Raw genomic sequence first — 14,758 nt, forward strand, 5'->3', positions numbered from 1 at the left:
AATCATGACCAGAGGTGTAATGAATAGCATCAAGGATCTGAGCATAAACTCTTCCACCAAATAATCCAACAAGCATCAACTACAAAGAGTAATCAACACTACTAGCAACCTTACAAGTACCAATCGGAGTTGCGAGACGGAGATTGGCTACAAGAGATGAACTAGGGATTGGAGAGGAGATGGTGCTGATGAAGATGTTGATGAAGATGCCTCCCCTCCGACAAGAGGAGTGTTGGTGATGACGATGGCGACAATTTCCCCCTCCGGGAGGGAAGTTTCCCCGGCAGGATCGTCGTGCCGGAGCTCTAGATTGGATCTGCTCAAGTTCCGCCCCGTGGCGGTGGCGAAACAACGAAAAAGCTCCCGTATGATTTTTTCCAGGTCAGGACGCATCATATAGCAAAAGAGGGGGCTAGCGGGCCTTCAGGCAGCCCACAAGCTTGCCCACCGCCACAAGGGGGTGGTGGCTGAGTGGGGGCTTGTGGGGCCCTGGTGGCACCCCTCCGGTAGTTCTTTCGCCCAGTATTTTTAATATATTCCACAAAAAAATCCACATAAATTTTCAAGGCATTTGGTGATGTGTAGAATAGTGGACTAGGATTTGCTCCTTTTCCAGTCCAGAATTCCAACTACCTGAATTCTCCCTCTTCAAATAATCCTTGCAAAATAAGAGAGAAAAGGCATAAATATGGTATCACAAGTAATATAACAGCCCAAAAAGCAATAAATATCAACATGAAAGCATGATGCAAAATGGACGTATCAACCGACTTGTCTTTCTTGGTGTCACTGACGGTAGATGGGTATACATATCCACGGGTCGGGACTTTGATTATTATATGAAATGAACGGCTCTCGAGCCCTCGCCACCGGAGTTCGTTGCCGTCAATGGCAATCGTCCCCGTTGTTGTTGTCGTAGAGAGGATCTGCCAAGTTACGGTAATCATCGATCCCTTCTGCACTCCAAATCTAATTCATGTGCATTAGGTATTGTCATTCATCTCGCCACTTTATGCATGTATCCATCCACTCAAAAGATTTATTAGATTAGCTCAAACCAAAAATTTAAGGGTTAGGTCTCCGCAGTATTCAACCTCGAAGTCACTGAGTCAAAATGTCTCAGCACCACCGATGTGGTTTCTTCCACAACACAAGGGCTTCTCGGTGAGACCGAAAAGTTCCTATCGGTGTCACTGAAACGGAATTTTGGGTTTTTGAGTGCATCTTTGGAGAGACCGAGTCACACTTCGATGAAACAAAAACAATGTGACCAAGTGTGTGTTGTTGTTATTGTTGCCTCGGAAATTCCAAAATCTAAAACTCGGTGTAACCGAATTTCATACCGTGAAAACCTAAATCTAACATTTTGAGTTTAAATTTGCAAAACTTTCTGAAATTTGAGATGCTCGTCTACTCTGCTCCTCCATATCTACTTCACATGGTCGGTGTTCATCATGTTTGGATTAGATGAAAGTCAGAATCAGCATAGAGAGCCAAGTATAGACTTGGATGCATGCACTAGTAGCTTGCGCAGCTCATGTAGCTTGCCAAGGAAGCTACGAGGGTCGGGAGGAAAATAAATTCAGATGAGCGGGATGGGGACTTTGTCCCAGAGGAGGTCACTTCCGAGAAACAAATAGAGAGGAAGGAAAGAGCGGCAGGAAGAAAAATTCCCGAGTCTATTGATGTTAAGAGAGGTATGTATGTATCTTTGGAGAACCCCACTGGAAGAGGGAGAACCAAGTCTTTGGCTAAGAAGCTAGGAAAGAAGACAAAAAGGGCCAAAACTATCTATGTGACTAGGAGGCCTACATCTATGCAAATTGATCAAGAGGAAGAGGCGGGAGAGGAGGAACCAGCTTCAAACCCTCCTCTAAGAATAGGAAGCTCATGGCAGATGCCATGCCCAGTAAGCCACCCACAAAGGCCAAGCAGGACACCCTAAGCCCAAGAAGACCACCAAAGATATTCTAGCTGTAGAGAACAACAAGGTTTCTAGTGTGAGAGATGTTGCATCTCCAGTTGATGATGCTGAGGATGTAGCTGTGTTGTGAAAGCTCAGGCTCCACCTTACTGATCATAATGATGATCACCTAGTTGCTGAGAACGTGAAAGAGAGGAAGGACCAATGGCTGAGGAAATCGAGAGCCAATGATCCATATGTTGTTATGAGGAGAACTGATGTTGACACTCGCTTTCACACCAAGGAGCAACATGATTTCTATGAGACAATCTTTCTTGACAAGAACCCAACTGTGAGTGACATGAGATATGTTGATTATATCAAGTCCAGTGAAGACTATTTTACCCATGTCCACGAGAATTTCAAGATGATGAGCATTGATGAGTTCATAGGTAAAGAGATGAGTGCAGGGAATGATGAGCTCATCAAGCAATTCTACTCCACTTCTCATTTCCATCCGGATGGAAGGATAGTGTGGATGACAGAAGGCACTAGATATCAGTCAACTATTGATGAGAGGGCTACCATGTTAGGAGTCATAGATGTGCAAGCGAGAGATTTGGACGTGTACTCACAGTCCAAGATGAACCACAAGTCCATGGCCAATTAATACTTCTCCAACGTATCTATAATTTTTGATGGTTCCATGTTATTATATTATCATTATAGGATATTTTTCGGGTATTTATACACCAATTTATATTATTCTTGAGCACTAACCTATTGACCCAGTGCCCACTGCCACTTGTTGTTTTCTGTGTGTTTTAGCTTTTTAGGTTTACAGTACCAAACAAAGTCCAATTGCAACGAATTTTTTTGGTGATTTTTTATGGACCAAAAGAAGATGTGGAAGCTTCGGGGGGAGGATAGAGGCCTCACGAGTGGAGCACCACACAATAGGGCGCGCCCAGGGAGGTGGTCGCGCCGTTTTGCCTCGTGCCCCCTCGTCTGCCTCCTGGCGCACCTCTTCATCCTATAAATTCTCCTTAATCCCAAAACCCTAGGGAGAATCTCGAAACACTTTTTCCACTGCTGCAAGTCTCTGTTCTACCATGAGGCCATCTTGAGCCCTTTTTTGGTGCCCTGCTAGAGGGGGAATCGATCACGGAGGACCTCTACATCAACCTCGCTGCTCCCATGGTGATGTTGTTGGGGAACGTCACATGGGAAACAAAAATTTTCCTACGCGCACGAAGACCTATCATGGTGATGTCCATCTACGAGAGGGGATGAGTGATCTACGTACCCTTGTAGACCGTACAGCAGAAGCGTTAGTGAACGCGGTTGATGTAGTGGAACGTCCTCACGTACCTCGATCCGCCCCGCGAACAATCCCGCGATCAGTCCCACGATCTAGTACCGAACAGACGGCACCTCCGCGTTCAGCACACGTACAACTCGACGATGATCTCGGCCTTCTTGATCCAGCAAGAGAGACGGAGAGGTAGAAGAGTTCTCCGGCAGCGTGACGGCGCTCCGGAGGTTGGTGATGACCTTGTCTCAGCAGGGCTCCACCCGTGCTCCGCAGAAACGCGATCTAGAGGAAAAACCGTGGAGGTATGTGGTCGGGCTGCCGTGGAAAAGTCGTCTCAAATCAGCCCTAAAACCTCCATATATATAGGTGGGAGAGGGGCCTTGCCTTGGGGCTCAAGGAGCCCCAAGGGGGTCGGCCGAGCCAAGGGGGAAGGTCTCCCCCTCCCCCCAAACCGAGTAGGACTTGGTTTGGTGGGTGGGAGTCCTTCCTTCCCTTCCCACCTCCTCCTTTTTTTTCTTTCTCTTTGATTTTTCTTCCAATGCGCATAGGGCCCTTTGGGGCTGTCCCACCAGCCCACTAAGGGCTGGTGCGCCACCCTCAAGGCCTATGGGCTTCCCCGGGGTGGGTTGCCCCCCCCCCCTCCCGGTGAACTCCCGAAACCCATTCGTCATTCCCGGTAACTCCGAAAACCTTCCGGTAATCAAATGAGGTCATCCTATATATCAATCTTCGTTTCCAGACCATTCCGGAAACCCTCGTGACGTCTGTGATCTCATCCGGGACTCCGAACAACATTCGTAACCAACCATATAACTCAAATACGCATAAAACAACGTCGAACCTTAAGTGTGCAGACCCTGCGGGTTCGAGAACTATGTAGACATGACCCGAGAGACTCCTCGGTCAATATCCAATAGCGGGACCTGGATGCCCATATTGGATCCTAGATATTCTACGAAGATCTTATCATTTGAACCTCAGTGCCAAGGATTCATATAATCCCGTATGCCATTCCCTTTGTCCTTCGGTATGTTACTTGCCCGAGATTCGATCGTCAGTATCCGCATACCTATTTCAATCTCGTTTACCGGCAAGTCTCTTTACTCGTTCCGTAATACAAGATCCCGCAACTTACACTAAGTCACATTGCTTGCAAGGCTTGTGTGTGATGTTGTATTACCGAGTGGGCCCCGAGATACCTCTCCGTCACACGGAGTGACAAATCCCAGTCTTGATCCATACTAACTCAACGAACACCTTCGGAGATACCTGTAGAGCATCTTTATAGTCACCCAGTTACGTTGCGACGTTTGATACACACAAAGTATTCCTCCGGTGTTAGTGAGTTATATGATCTCATGGTCATAGGAATAAATACTTGACACGCAGAAAACAGTAGCAACAAAATGACACGATCAATATGCTACGTCTATTAGTTTGGGTCTAATCCATCACGTGATTCTCCTAATGACGTGATCCAGTTATCAAGCAACAACACCTTGTTCATAATCAGAAGACACTCACTATCTTTGATCAACTGGCTAGCCAACTAGAGGCTTGCTAGGGACAGTGTTTTGTCTATGTATCCACACATGTAAATGAGTCTTCATTCAATACAATTATAGCATGGATAATAAACGATTATCTTGATACAGGAATTATAATAATAACTATATTTATTATTGCCTCTAGGGCATAATTCCAACAGTCTCCCACTTGCACTAGAGTCAATAATCTAGCCCTCACATCATCATGCGAATTACATTGTAATATATCTAACACCCATACAGTTCTAGTGTTGATCATGCTTTGGCCGTGGAAGAGGTTTAGTCAGCGGGTCTGCTACATTCAGATCCGTGTGCACTTTGCATATATTCACGTCCTCCCCTTCGACGTAGTCGCGGATGAGGTTGAAGCGTCGTTTGATGTGTCTGGAATTCTTGTGAAACCGTGGTTCCTTTGCTAAGGCAATGGCACCCGTGTTGTCACAGAACAAGGTTATTGGATTCAGTGCGCTTGGCACCACTCCAAGATCCGTCATGAATTGCTTCATCCAGACACCCTCCTTAGCCGCCTCCGAGGCAGCCATGTACTCCACTTCACATGTAGAATCTGCTACGACGCTTTGCTTGGAACTGCACCAGCTTACCGCACCCCCATTAAGAATAAATATGTATCCGGTTTGCGACTTAGAGTCGTCCGGATCTGTGTCAAACCTTTTACGGCGAGCTCTTCGTCACCTCCATATACGAGAAACATCTCCTTAGTCCTTTTCAGGTACTTCAGGATATTCTTGACCGCCGTCCAGTGATCCACTCCTGGATTACTCTGGAACCTACCTGCCATACTTATGGCCAGGCTAACATCCGGTCTAGTGCACAGCATTGCATACATGATAGAACCTATGGCTGAAGCATAGGGGACGGAGCGCATATGCTCTCTATCTTCATCAGTTGCTGGGCACTGAGTCTTACTCAATCTCGTACCTTGTAAAACTAGTAAGAACCCTTTCTTGGACTGTTCCATTTTGAACCTCTTCAAAACTTTATCAAGGTATGTGCTTTGTGAAAGTCCTATCAGGCGTTTTGATCTATCCCTATAGATCTTAATGCCTAGAATGTAAGCAGCTTCTCCTAGGTCCTTCATAGAGAAACTTTTATTCAAGTAATCCTTTATGCTCTCCAAAAACTCTACGTTGTTTCCAATCAGCAATATGTCATCCACATATAATATTAGAAACGCCACACAGCTCCCACTCACTTTCTTGTAAATACAAGATTCTCCAACCACTTGTATAAACCTAAAGGCTTTGATCACCTCATCAAAACGTTTGTTCCAACTCCGAGATGCTTGCACCAGTCCATAAATGGATCACTGGAGCTTGCACACCTTGTTAGCATTCTTAGGATCGACAAAACCTTCGGGTTGCATCATATACAATTCTTCCTTAAGGAAACCATTAAGGAACGCCGTTTTGACATCCATCTGCCAGATTTCATAATCGAAAAATGCACCTATTGCTAACATGATTCTGACGGACTTAAGCATCGCTACGGGTGAGAATGTCTCATCGTAGTCAACTCCTTGAACTTGTGAAAAACCCTTTGCCACAAGTCAAGCTTTATAAACGGTCACATTGCCGTCAGCGTCCGTCTTCCTCTTAAAGATCCATTTGTTCTGAATAGCCTTGTGGCCCTCAGGCAGTACCTCCAAAGTCCACACTTTGTTCTCATACATGGATCCTATCTCGGACTTCATGGCTTCTAGCCATTTGTTGGAATCTGGGCCCACCATTGCTTCTTCATAATTTGCAGGTTCATTGTTGTCCAACAACATAATTGACAAGACGGGATTACCGTACCACTCTGGAGCAGCACGTGGTCTCGTCGACCTGCGTGGTTCGACAGAAACTTGAACCGGAATTTCATGATCATCATCATTAACTTCCTCCTCAACCGGCGTCGCAACGACAGAGGTTTCCCCTTGCCCTGCGCCACCATCCAGAGGGATGAGAGGTTCGACAACCTCGTCAAGTTCTATCTTCCTCCCACTCAATTCTCTCGAGAGAAACTCCTTCTCGAGAAAAGCTCCGTTTTTAGCAACAAACACTTTGCCCTCGAATTTGAGATAGAAGGTGTACCCAACTGTCTCTTTTGGGTAACCTATGAAGACGCACTTTTCCGCTTTGGGTTCCAGCTTTTCAGGCTGAAGCTTTTTGACATAAGCATCATATCCCCAAACTTTAAGAAACGACAACTTTGGCCTTTTGCCATACCACAGTTTGTATGGTGTCGTCTCAATGGATTTTGATGGTGCCCTATTTAAGGTGAATGCAGCTGTTTCTAATGCATAACCCCAAAACGATAACGGCAAATCGGTAAGAGACATCATAGATCGCACCATCTCTAATAAAGTACGATTACGACGTTCGGACACACCATTACGTTGTGGTGTTCGAGGCGGTGTCAACTGTGAAACAATTCCACATTGTCTTAAGTGAGCACCAAACTCAAAACTCAGATATTCACCCCCACGATCAGACCATAGGAACTTGATCTTCTTGTTACGATGATTTTCAACTCCACTCTGAAATTGCTTGAACTTTTCAAATGTTTCAGACTTCTGCTTCCTTAAGTAGACATAACCATATCTACTCAAATCGTCAGTGAAGGTGAGAAAATAACGATATCCGCCGCGTGCCTCTACGCTCATCGGACCACACACATCGGTATGTATGATTTCCAACAAGTCACTTGCACGCTCCATTGTTCCGGAGAATGGAGTTTTAGTCATCTTGCCCATGAGGCATGGTTCGCATGTGTCAAGTGAATCAAAGTCAAGTGACTCCAAAAGTCCATCGGCATGGAGTTTCGTCATGCGCTTTACACCAATATGACCTAAGCGGCAGTGCCACAAAAATATGGCGCTATCATTGTTAACTCTAACTCTTTTGGTCTCAATGTTATGTATGTGTGTATCGCTATCAAGATTCAATATGAACAATCCTCTCACATTGGGTGCATGACCATAAAAGATGTTACTCATAGAAATAGAACAACCATTATTCTCTGACTTAAAAGAGTAACCGTCTCGCAATAAACAAGATCCAGATATAATGTTCATGCTCAACGCAGGCACTAAATAACAATGATTTAAGTTCATAACTAATCCGTATGGTAACTGAAGTGAAACTGTGCCGACGGCGATTGCATCAACCTTGGAACCATTTCCTACGCGCATCGTCACTTCATCTTTCCCCAGCCTTCGTCTATTCCGCAGTTCCTGTTTCGAGTTGCAAATATGAGCAACAGAACCGGTATCGAATACCCAGGCACTACTACGAGAGCCGGTTAAGTACACATCAATAACATGTATATCAAATATACCTGATTTTTCTTTGGCCGCCTTCTTATCTGCCAGATACTTGGGGCAGTTGCGCTTCCAGTAACCCATACCCTTGCAATAGTAACACTCTGTTTCAGGCTTAGGTCCAGCTTTGGGTTTCTTCGTTGGATTGGCAACAGGCTTGCCACTCTTCTTTGAATTAGCCTTCTTGCCTTTGCCGTTTCTCTTGAAACTAGTGGTCTTATTCACCATCAACACTTGATGCTCTTTACGGAGTTCAGACTCTGCGACTTTCAGCATCGCAAACAACTCGCCGGGAGACTTGTTCATCCCTTGCATGTTGTAGTTCAACACAAAGCCTTTATAGCTTGGCGGCAGTGATTGAAGGATTCTGTCAGTGATAGCCTCTTGCGGGAGTTCAATCCCCAGCTCAGCTAGACGGTTTGAGTACCCAGACATTTTGAGCACTTGTTCACTGACAGACGAGTTTTCCTCCATCTTGCAAGCATAGAATTTATCGGAGGTCTCATACCTCTCGATCCAGGCGTTCTTCTGAAAGATAAACTTCAAATCCTGGAACATCTCAAATGCTCCATGACGCTCAAAGCGACGTTGAAGTCCCGGTTCTAAGCCATACCAGACTGCACATTGAACTACTGAGTAGTCCTCCTTACGTGCTAGCCAAGCGTTCTTAACATCCTGATCGGCCGTAGCGGGTGGTTCATCTCCTAGCGCAGCATTAAGGACATAATCCTTCTTCCCAGCTTGTAAGATTAGCTTAAGATTACGAGCCCGGTCTACAAAGTTGCTTCCATCATCTTTCAACTTAGCTTTCTCTAGGAACGTATTAAAATTCAGGGTGACTGTCGCGTGAGCCATGATCTACAACACAAATATATTCAAAGTGGACTTAGACTATGTTCAAGATAATTAGAGTTTAACTTAATCAAATTATTCGCTAAACTCCCACTCAAAAAGTACATCTCTCTAGTCATTTGAGTGGTTCATGATCCACTTACACTAGCTCAAGTCCAATCATCACGTGAGTTGAGTATAGTTTCAGTGGTAAGCATCCCTATGCTAATCATATCATCTATATGATTCATGATCGACCTTTTGGTCTCATGTGTTCCGAGGCCATGTCTGCACATGCTAGGCTCGTCAAGCTTAACCCGAGTGTTCCGCGTGCGCAACTGCTTTGCACCCGTTGTATGTGAACGTTGAGTCTATCACACCCGATCATCACGTGGTGTCTCGAAACGAACTGTAGCAACGGTGCATAGTCGGGGAGAACACAATTTCGTCTTGAAATTTTAGTGAGAGATCACCTCATAATGCTACCGTCGTTCTAAGCAAAATAAGGTGCATAAAAGGATTAACATCACATGCAATTCATAAGTGACATGATATGGCCATCATCACGTGCTTCTTGATCTCCATCACCAAAGCACCGGCACGATCTTCTTGTCACCGGCGCCACACCATGATCTCCATCAACGTGTCCCCATCGGGGTTGTCGTGCTACTCATGCTATTGCTACTAAAGCTACATCCTAGCAAAATAGTAAACGCATCTGCAAGCACAAACGTTAGTATAAAGACAACCCTATGGCTCCTGCCGGTTGCCGTACCATCGACGTGCAAGTCGATATTATCTATTACAACATGATCATCTCATACATCCAATATATCACATCACATCGTTGGCCATATCACATCACAAGCATACCCTGCAAAAACAAGTTAGACGTCCTCTAATTTTGTTGTTGCATGTATTACGTGGTGACCATGGGTATCTAGTAGGATCGCATCTTACTTACGCAAACACCATAACGGAGATATATGAGTTGCTATTTAACCTCATCCAAGGACCTCCTCGGTCAAATCCGATTCAACTAAAGTTGGAGAAACCGACACTTTCCAGTCATCTTTGAGCAACGGGGTTACTCGTAGCGATGAAACCAGTCTCTCGTAAGCGTACGAGTAATGTCAGTCCAAGCCGCTTCAATCCAACAATACCGCAGAATCAAGAAAAGACTAAGGAGGGCAGCAAAACGCACATCACCGCCCACAAAAACTTTTGTGTTCTACTCGAGAAGACATCTACGCATGAACCTAGCTCATGATGCCACTGTTGGGGAACGTCGCATGGGAAACAAAAAATTTCCTACGCGCACGAAGACCTATCATGGTGATGTCCATCTACGAGAGGGGTTGAGTGATCTACGTACCCTTGTAGACCATACAGCAGAAGCGTTAGTGAACGCGGTTGATGTAGTGGAACGTCCTCACGTCCCTCGATCCGCCCCGCGAACAATCCCGCGATCAGTCCCATGATCTAGTACCGAACGGACGGCACCTCCGCGTTCAACACACGTATAGCTCGACGATGATCTCGGCCTTCTTGATCCAGCAAGAGAGACGGAGAGGTAGAAGAGTTCTCCGGCAGCGTGACGGTGCTCCTGAGGTTGGTGATGACCTTGTCTCAGCAGGGCTCCGCCCGAGCTCCGCAGAAACGCGATCTAGAGGAAAAAACCGTGGAGGTATGTGGTCGGGCTGCCGTGGAAAAGTCGTCTCAAATCAGCCCTAAAACCTCCGTATATATAGGTGGGAGAGGGGGGGCCTTGCCTGGGGCTCAAGGAGCCCCAAGGGGGTCGGCCGAGCCAAGGGGGAAGGTCTCCCCCCCCCCAAACCGAGTTGGACTAGGTTTGGTGGGTGGGAGTCCTTCCTTCCCTTCCCACCTCCTCCTTTTTTTCTTTCTCTTTGATTTTTCTTCCAATGCGCATAGGGCCCTTTTGGGCTGTCCCACCAGCCCACTAAGGGCTGGTGCTCCACCCTCAAGGCCTATGGGCTTACCCGGGGTGGGTTGCCCCCCCCCCCCCCGGTGAACTCCCGGAACCCATTCGTCATTCCCGGTACATTCCCGGTAACTCCGAAAACCTTCCGGTAATCAAATGAGGTCATCCTATATATCAATCTTCGTTTCCGGACCATTCCGGAAACCCTCGTGACATCCGTGATCTCATCCGAGACTCCGAACAACATTCGGTAACCAACCATATAACTCAAATACGCATAAAACAACGTCGAACCTTAAGTGTGCAGACCCTGCGGGTTCGAGAACTATGTAGACATGACCCGAGAGACTCCTCGGTCAATATCCAATAGCGGGACCTGGATGCCCATATTGGATCATACATATTCTACGAAGATCTTATCGTTTGAACCTCAGTGCAAAGGATTCATATAATCCCGTATGTCATTCCCTTTGTCCTTCGGTATGTTACTTGCCCGAGATTCGATCGTCAGTATCCGCATACCTATTTCAATCTCGTTTACCGGCAAGTCTCTTTACTCGTTCCGTAATACAAGATCCCGCAACTTACACTAAGTCACATTGCTTGCAAGGCTTGTGTGTGATGTTGTATTACCAGTGGGCCCCGAGATACCTCTCCGTCACACGGAGTGACAAATCCCAGTCTTGATCCATACTAACTCAACGAACACCTTCGGAGATACCTGTAGAGCATCTTTATAGTCACCCAGTTACGTTGCGACGTTTGATACACACAAAGTATTCCTCCGGTGTTAGTGAGTTATATGATCTCATGGTCATAGGAATAAATACTTGACACGCAGAAAACAGTAGCAACAAAATGACACGATTAACATGCTACGTCTATTAGTTTGGGTCTAGTCCATCACGTGATTCTCCTAATGACGTGATCCAGTTATCAAGCAACAACACCTTGTTCATAATTAGAAGACACTGACTATCTTTGATCAACTCGCTAGCCAACTAGAGGCTTGCTAGGGACAGTGTTTTGTCTATGTATCCACACATGTAAATGAGTCTTCATTCAATACAATTATAGCATGGATAATAAACGATTATCTTGATACAGGAATTATAATAATAACTATATTTATTATTGCCTCTAGGGCATAATTCCAACAGATGTGTGAGTAGTTCACGATAGACCTATGGGTCCATAGTGTAAGGTCCAAGATGTGACACTATCCGTATTTGGGGACGAGGCCTTAATATGGATAGAGACGCATCTCGGCATTTCACAAGTATAGAAATCATTGCAGGTACATTTAAAGGGGAGCTGAGTATATGAGTTGGCTTACACTCGCCAGATGATAAATTACAAGTCATGCAACATTTATTCAAACATCCAGAAGACAGGGTCCGACTATGGACGAAACAAAATGGTAGAAGCAATGAGGTCTACCTTGCTATCCTAGGAGACGACCAAGGCCCTTCTACTCATTTGGGTAGGTCACGTACATGCACCCACTGTCCTCATCATACTCCAACTGGAGCTATGGAGCATCATCTATGTCAAGATCTGCTTTACCTGGACCTCTGGTGTTGTAGTAATCTATGAGCCACAGGGACTCAACAATCTTGTGACCAAGATATCGGGACTAATTAAGTCAATGGGTGAGGTATGGTAAAGTGGCGAGGTTGCAGCAAAACTAAGCATTATCTGGTGGCTAACTTAGGATTCAAGATTAAGATGAGAATCTACACAAGTCGGTTTCAAATTAACTATGATCAAGAAGTGATCATCAGCACCTACTTACATCAATCGTAAAGCCACCATGTTCTCCTTTCGAACTCCCTTGAAAAGAGACGGTCACGGTTACCCACACAATTGATTCAGTTTTAGCTAATTTTACTTCAAGTTGTCTATAACCCATGTTAACAAAATTTCCAAGTTGCCACATAACTTCGGGCACGACTTTCCAAAAGATTTAACCCTGAAGGGGTGCTCCAACTAGTCCATCACAAACTATCATAAGCTGCCTTGGAGAGAAAAATCAACCTCGAGGTAGCTGAGGCATCATCGATATCCAAGTTGACAAGATATTTCGAGAAGGGTAAAACAAATCCAGCAAGACCGCCTAACATGGCAACGAACCCGATAAGAGTGGCGTATCTCGTTCTCAGGACACGTGGGATAAGTGAAGCATATGATGGCCTAATAGAAATCTTGTGAGTTGCACTAGGTTGGCCCCGCACGATGCTCTAGATTGGACCAACACTCATGAGGAGCACTGCTCCGGCGGTTGATTAATTATCCATGGGGTAGCTATTCCTATGCATTTTTATTATTAAGTTGATTAGAAAATGGAGTACCAAAGTTGGATCTTGCCAGACGAGTTTTACACCGAAATGATTTATCAAGGGGGTCCCCATAAAAACCCCAAGCGTGTTAGGAGCGCTCAGTATGGAACATAACACCGGTAATCGGAAACTAGGGTGGCAAAACGAGAACAAAACATCGAGCAAAAGGCCAAGCCTTATGCCTTTTACCAAGAATATATGTGAATTAAATTAAATAGCAATAATAAGATGTTATCCCAAATGTCCATGGCAACACATGGATCACCCCCCACCTGCAACTAGCAACGTTAAAAGAAGAGTTGAGCAAGCACTAACTTAGCCAAACAATGTTTGCTAGGATGTGGAGGGGTTGGAGGCTTATCATGGCATTTTGGGAGGCTGATATTCAGGTGGTAGACAGTGATATTTAATGGGATAAACGAGACAACTAAGCATAACAAAATTAGAAATGATATCAATGTCAACGATCATCTTGCCTGTCACTTCTACTGGGGGATAAAACTCTTGCTCTTCGGGAACATTCTTAATAGGATCCTCGTACTCGTACTCAACACCCGGTGCTACCCAAAATAAAATACAACATCCAATGAGCACACACACACGACTAGATGGTCAAACAATATGATGCATGAATATGATGTGAATGAAGCATGGCAATGTTACACTAGTCATCTTTCTCATGCAATTATTTAGTTATTATCATTCTGGACATAATATCAACATTAATTATTTGGACATGCATGAACATGGAAAAAATGAATGCGTCATGAGAAAATGATACACATGCATATAAAGAATGTCGCAAACCACGTTACGAATCTCTCGAAACCCCCACGACCAGGTACAAAACGTAACGATGATAAAACATAATTTGAGAGAGGATATGGGAAAATCCTTAGCATCCCATGTATGCCACCTGACTGTGCACAAAATTCAAGGTGGAGTGGACCTAAATATCATGCAAAACAAAGTGGTACAACTCTCACAAAGTGCAAAACAATTCTACAAAAAATTTGTCCAAAAACAACATGTCACAATGCACACACAAAAACTAACACCTAGCTAACATACTCAACCAAGACATGGAGATGAAGTAAACATGATGCACAAGAAGTCATTCAAACAGCAACATGGATAGCAGCATGGATCAATGGCAATCAAGCTCACAATATGGCATAAAACATACGAAGTAATAGATTATGACTTAGTGAAAATATCGGTTTTACACAAGCAAAGTTATCATGATGGCATATTGATATCAATGAAACACTATGCTACAGGAACTTTCATGGCATGAAATTTCACATGGTGATAGATGAAAACAAGTTCTGCAATTAACACCAACTAACAATGAGAAAATACTGCACAGATTCATTGATAGCATCCTCTCAACATGTCATGGTGAACTTAGGAGATTCTGAGACTTAGCAAAATTCACAAGGTCAAATTCACAGCAGTTTACATCAGCATGGCATGTTTGACATAAAGAATAGCTATGATGCAAAACCTATGTTGCAAAGTATTGTCACCATTTAACAGAGGGAAACATGCTCTATCAT

Source organism: Hordeum vulgare, chromosome 4H (assembly GCF_904849725.1).
Source record: "Hordeum vulgare subsp. vulgare chromosome 4H, MorexV3_pseudomolecules_assembly, whole genome shotgun sequence".
Classification (NCBI taxonomy): domain Eukaryota; kingdom Viridiplantae; phylum Streptophyta; class Magnoliopsida; order Poales; family Poaceae; genus Hordeum; species Hordeum vulgare.